Raw genomic sequence first — 6,973 nt, forward strand, 5'->3', positions numbered from 1 at the left:
AGACATATTTATATTATGTATTATAATATATATTATATTTCCCTTATAGTATCAGTTATAGATGGAATCTATTCCTAAAGACATGGGCAAAAATGAACCCCTGAGTCTTACATGGTTGTTGGATTTTTGTTTCAAATCAGAGATTGTACCATTAACAACCCTCAAAATTTTGTCTTCAGTACCTCAAGGACTGAAGCGACTCTCTCATAATTTTTTTCTGTAGTAACATCTAATATTTTGATTAATAACTTTATCTATAAGTTGATTCAGCAAGATAACTGATAAGAACTGGAGTTCACATAAAGGTAGTAAAAGTAATTTTCAATTTAGTCTTGTTTCCTCAGGGTGAGATCTACAATTGCTTAGCAATAGGAAAGTTTTTCTAGACTCAAAGATCAGAGATCCTCTCTTTTTTAAGATTCAAAAGATGATAGTACTGGCCAACTGGAAAAAAAAAAGTGCATTTTATGTTAAAACAAAAGATAGATGTGTGAGATTTTTGAAGGCTTTTGCATTTTAACATTTCCTAACTGATAGAGATTTCTTTCTTTCTTTCTTCCTTCCTTCCTTCCTTTCTTTCTTTCTTTCTTTCTTTCTTTCTTTCTTTTTCTTTTTTAAGATATTATTTATTTGACAGAGAAAGATATAGCAAGAGAGGGAACACAAGCAGGCAGAGTGGGACAGGGAGAAAGCAGGCTTCCCACCAAGCAGGGAGCCAGGCAGGGCGTCTGGCAAGGAGCCTGGCAGGGAGCCCAATGGAGGACTCCATCCCAGGACCTCAGGATCATAACCTGAGAGGAAGGCAGACACTGAATGACTGAGCCACCCAGGCACCCTGAGCTTTCTTTCTCTGTGAAACAATGGGATAAGCACACAGTAAACAAATAGACAAAAAAGCAGTTGTATTCTAGCTGTGTTTAAACCTGGGATTCAGTCCCCACCCCACGGTCTGTCAAGCTGGAAATTGACAAGCATTCCTCTTATCCTTACACTGAGTTTCAGTAACTTAGTAAAATAATTTAGATGACATATTTGCACAGAAACTTACTCTCTGCTAGAGTTACAAAAACAGTTTTATAGGCATGCAAACTATTAACTCTGGATCACAAACTGTATCTAGCTTTGTCATATGTCAACACAAAATAGCAAACCTGTAACCTGAGTATGTTGGTAAGCATTTTAGCTTTTGAGATGTCTTTGTCAGAAAGAGTTTAATGTGTGAAATGAGCACAGACTATGAAGTCAGACCTTAGTTCGAATTTTGACTCTGTTACCTTCTAGCTACCTGACTTCGGCAAGTGTCTGTGCATTAGACCTCAGTTTCCATATCTTTAAAATGGAAATCATAACAGCTATATTGGAAAGTAACTTGATTAAAAACTGAAATATATTTAGTATATATAGCTCTAGGCCTAGTTTTAGGACCCAATAATTAAGAGCTCTCATTACAGTAGAAAAAGACTTGCATCAGTGTTTCAGTATAAGTAGTAATATTACATGGATCTGCTCTTCATCAGCAAATGTCTCCATCTGTAAAGTTTCATGACGTTCCACTTAGAGCTTTTGTAAAGTCTGGCCCAGGTCTCCCTTTAACTCGTAGAGACAGAGGTTTTCACGAGACAGAGGTTTTCACGGACACAACGAATTCAGGATTGGGCCTGTTTTAGCCATGTCCTCCCATATTAGTGTAAGGTAGGGAGATGTCAGCAGTTGACCAAACCTGCCACCACCATCACCAAGAACAAAACAAAACAAAACAACAAACAGCCCTTTAAGCTTCTCTTACTTTCTGGATTTTTCTTTTTAATTTTATCTAAATCCCTCTCTCTTTACCTATTTTCTCAGTGCTGCAGTTCCTATGCATTTCTACCATCGTTTTCCATCTTCCCGCACTTTCCTCGTCTCTGCTCTCAACTCGGCTTCTCCTGTGTTTCTTGGTTCAGTCAGTCAGTCACTCGTTCAGTCAGTTAAGCCTCTGACTCTTGATTTCAGCTCTGGCCATGACCGGCTCTGGTCATGGCATCAAGCCCCACATGGGGCTCCATGCTGGGTGTGGAGCCTGTTTATCCCTCTCCTGCTGCTCCTTCTCCTATTCACCCTCTCTCACTCTCGAAAATGAATAAATAAGATGCTCTAAAAAAAGAGAGAGAAAAAGAAAAACACTATTTTTAAATGTGAAATGATTCTTTTATATTATGAACCACAGAAATTATTGTTTCACCCTTCTCTGAAGGAAAACAGGACAAATTAATCAATTATTTGTATTACGATTTTTAAAAATCTATAATTATACAATATATTTTCATCCCTATAGTCCCAGATTATGCATGAGAGTGATTTTTAAGAAATATAAAATAAGGGTAGAAATATCCTTTTATGAGATTACGACAAAGCTCTTTTTTTGCAATGTAAAATGTGAGGTTCCCATTTCTCATGTTTATCACAGGTGGCTGTGCAGGAGTCAGACTGCCTTTGTTTTCTCTTTTCCTTATTGCTCCGTTATACATGTCAGCTTCTAGAATGATTGAGCATCTTAGCTTATTAGAGTCAGGATGGGTTTGGAAGTGTGAGATGGGATGAGTGATAAGAGGGCAAACACTTGGGAAGGAAAAACAATTTCCTGGCATAATAAAATTTGAAGTAACCCACCAGCAAAGCAAGGCAGGTGTCTCTGAGGTTCTAAATAATGAAACTTTTCTAACAGCACATTAGATGTGAAACAGCTCCTTATAGTAACAGCGAAAGATTAATAGGAACGGAAAATAAACTTTAAATTGTGTTAAGAATGCTATAGGTTTGTGTGTGTTTGCGAATTTTATATATATATATGTATATATATATATAATATGTACTATTTTATATTTTATTATATGTGTTATATAGCATACATTGTATTACATATTATAGAGTAATATATTTTTTATATATTACTCCATAAGATACTCTTGGTCTGAGAAGAAACTATGCTTTAATCATCACAGGAAGAAACTCTTGATGATCTTCCTATAAGGTAGAAAAGTAATGTGAAGATGCATTTAAATCTTAAAATAAATTAATTCCAAGTTTCATTTGAACCACATTGACTAAACACAAGCAAATCTTTGGGTGATATATGCCCTTAGGGAAGTTACTTAATTGGATAATTAAGGATTTACATCATCCTCAAGTGGGTATCATATTCAGCAATGACCCTTGAATGTGATCTAATGTTTATGGGGAAAACCGAAGAAATTTAGTTCCAAAAGAGACTGGAAAAGGGGCTTCTATTGGGAGAGATTAATAAAAATGGGAGAATCAAAAAAAAAAAAAAGGGAGAATCAACCCTCATGCAACGTCATCACAGAGATGGGTCTGTGAAAGATGGAATTGAGGGCTGGGCTTAGAGGTTCACTTAAAATAAGTTAAAAAAAAATGAAACTCATTCTAAGTTCAACTCAAAAATACCTACTGGACCACCATGTCATGATTTAGTTTTCTCCCTTCAGTTTCATTCTAAGTTCACTGAGCTGTAATTTACACAAATGAAATCCACCCATGTTAAAAGCACAGTTTGATGAGTTACTCATCTTGTATCACTGAGTAATGACTATCACAATCGAAATATAGATCATCTTTCAAAAAGTTCCTTTAAGTTGCTGTCCTTTTATAAGCGAGCAAGCTGAAATGTAGAGAAAGTAACCATCTGGCCCTGGGTTTCAAAACAAACTTGCAGGAAAATCTCTTAACATTTAATTTAATTCACAAAACTCACTGGAGAGCCTGCTATGCTCCAGTCACCGAGGTTAAAATAAAAGACAGAAAGAAATGGTCTGGAGAAAGCAAGAGAGAGAGGTGCCATCCCTAACCTCAAGGAGAAGCAGAAAAGCAAGGGGATTTGACAACTGGTCAAAATATAAATCAAAGGAAATGTCAGAACAGGGAATGCAAAAGGGCACAGAAAAAGAGGCACATGGCATCCTGAAGAAGAGGAGGAAACCAGAGGAGTCTTCAGTCATAAAGTGATCACTGAGTTTAGGTTTGATCCTCAAATTAGTGAGGAAGCACTTTGGGGAGGATTTTAGTCATTGATATATTTATTCATTCTTCCAAGTAAGATTTACTTCAATCTCAGTATGTATCAAGCACCATGATAGGATCTGAGGATTCAAGGGTTTCTTATGATTAGAAATAGTGATGGTGTGAGGACTGAAGGATTTAAGAATCCCCAAAACATGTACTGATAAAAAGCATAGGGAAATATTAAAATTTAAAATAAGGAAGAGCATGGTTTGATGGTGCAGGAAGACTTCCTCAAAGAAGTAGCATTTAAATTGTGTAAGATTTAGTAGAACAAAAGGAGGGAAGAAATATTCCAAGCAAAAAGAAAGGGTGTTGAAAGGAATGTGTAGCCACAAAAAAAAAAAAAAAAAAAAAAGAAGAAGAAGAAGCCAGTGTGGGATACAGTGATCAAAAATATAGGGAGACTGGAAGAAAATGGATAGAAAGACTGGGTTTTCCACTCCTCCTCCAAGCTCCTGTTTGGTGCTTCTCATACTTCAGCATCAATTCTGATTCAGTAAGTATGGGATAGAGCCTGAGAATATGCATTTCTAATAAGGTCACAGGTGGTGAAGATGTACGATACTGCCCCTCTTTTTACAACACTCTACAATACCCCTGCTAAAAGCCATCTTAAACATTTACAAATGAGAGTTATCAAAAGAATTAAGCAAAATCATATTGTGGTTTTTAAAGATCACTCTGTTAACTATAGGAAAAAAAAGGAGGGTTGCCAGAGGGGAGGTGGATGGGGGGATGGGGTAACTGGGTGAAGGACATTAAGGAGGGCATGTGATGGAATGAGAACAGGGTGTTATATGCAATTGATGAATCACTAAATTCTATCTCTGAAGCTAATAATACACTATGTGTTACTTAAATTGAATTTAAATAAAAAATTTAAAAATATAAAATAAAAGATTTCTCTGACTGCAGTATGCTAATTTTCTTTTAAAACAGAGAGAAACCAAGTGCTTAAAAAATAAGATAAAGTATCCCTTTTATAGAATCTAAACAAAGAAATTTAAGTAAACCTAAATAAAAGTGCCAACAATGTAAATTAGACAATCATGGATCTTTATATCTTCCATGATGTACAGGAGAGTTTTCATCTTTGCAAAAGTGATCATGACATTTGAATTTTCTAAAGGAGACAAAGTAAATGGTGAATTATTTCTATAAAAAATTTTTCAAATGAGCTACCATAAGTTTTTAATTATATGCAAATATGCGTGTATGGACCATTTTAAAATTAAGGGCCTCAGATTTATCTTTATTGATTAAAAATTATTAGGGGAAGCAATAACTGAGATTATTGCCATGATTGCTTATATTTTCTGATACAAAGAATGGTTAATGCATTTAACATGTAAAGAGCTTTAACAAATGAATAAGAATACAAAGAGGAAGTGCTCACCTCAGCAATACATATACTAAAATTAGAGAGATACAGAAATGCTTAGCATGGCCCTTGTGTAAGGATGACCCGTGAATTTGTCAAATTTGTGAAGCATTCTATATTTTTTCTAGAAAGTTAAAAAAAATACAAAGATGAAAATCTTGGGAGAATGGTACAAAGGATTTGAATGGAAAAAACAAGGCAAATACCTTCTTTACTCTATTAAGTTCATGAACACATATCTGATATAAATAAGAGTAAAATAGATATGGAAGTTGTTATCTCATTCAATTTCATCAAACTTGTGAAGATTAAAATTATTGATACAAGCTAGTGTTGTAAATAGTGTGATAAAATAAGTATTTTACATAGTTCATGGTATTCTGACACATTGTCTTTTTGAAAGGATGGTTTGAGACTATCTACCAAAATTGTTAATGCATACATTGCTTAATCTCTAATTTTAATTCTAGGAAATCATTTATGACACTTCCATTGCAGTACACAAAGAATTATCCTTAAGATCGTTTAATATACTTTATGTATAACAAAAAATTAAAGATAATATGAAAGTCAATAGGAAATTGGTTAAATAAACATGGCATATTCATTCAATAATATGCAGCTTAAAAATGATAGAGATTATATATACCAATATGGAATAGTAATAATAGCTAACATTACTGAGTACATAGAAAGTTTGCAACTATCTGAGGATAATTATGATTATAATTCTATTGAATATTGTGTAAACTGAGACACAGGTTGAATAACCTAATTAAAATTGCAAAGCAGAAACTTGATTTTGGCCCAGGCTATTAAGTCTCTAATGAACTGCCCAGAACATGGTAAAGTCCATTATATATACCTATATATGCATATACATACCTACACACATGTATAAGCTCCCAATTTTGTTTAAAATATGTAAGGATATAATTTTGTATGTACCTAAATCTCTGAAGGGATAAAGAGTAAATAAGTATCTTATAATGCTTATCCCAGGAAAATAGGATCATTGGTTATAGAACACTCATTTCTTATTTTCTGCCTTCTGTGGTTTCTTTATCTTATTACTCTGTGTGTTGCTTCTGTTCCTAAAAATACAAAACTAGACAAAAAGTAAAAGAAATCTTTTGTTTGTTTGTTTGTTTGTTATATCTTAGTAGAGTTATATATCAAATGGGTTTGGAAAACCTCTTATAGGAAGTAAATTTTTTTAAACAAATAAACTTTTTAAAAAATGTGCATTCTTGTAGGTTTTTTAAAAGAATCAGGACATGGTTGATCTATTTTGGTTGTCACAAGATGATACACACTGTCACAAGTATGTCACATGATATATACTGACTGCCACTGCTGACCTGTATTTGCAGTAGTCTGCACTGATTTTTTTAATGTTTTTTTTGAAGATCTTATTTATTAGAGAAAGGAAGAGAGTCCACCAAGCAGGGAGCTCCATGTGGGACTCATTTCAGAACCTGAGATTAGGACCTGAGCCAAAGTTCAGATAGTTAACCTACTGAGCTACCCAGA

At 34.3% G+C, this 6,973-nt stretch overlaps 1 pseudogene; it reads left to right on the forward strand.

The window, feature by feature from the left end:
• The first annotated feature begins 5,447 nt into the window (after nt 1-5,447).
• On the forward strand, nt 5,448-5,563 carry LOC116587404 (annotated as a pseudogene).
• The last annotated feature ends 1,410 nt before the right edge of the window (nt 5,564-6,973 follow it).

Source organism: Mustela erminea, chromosome 3, assembly GCF_009829155.1.
Source record: "Mustela erminea isolate mMusErm1 chromosome 3, mMusErm1.Pri, whole genome shotgun sequence".
NCBI classification, from domain to species: domain Eukaryota; kingdom Metazoa; phylum Chordata; class Mammalia; order Carnivora; family Mustelidae; genus Mustela; species Mustela erminea.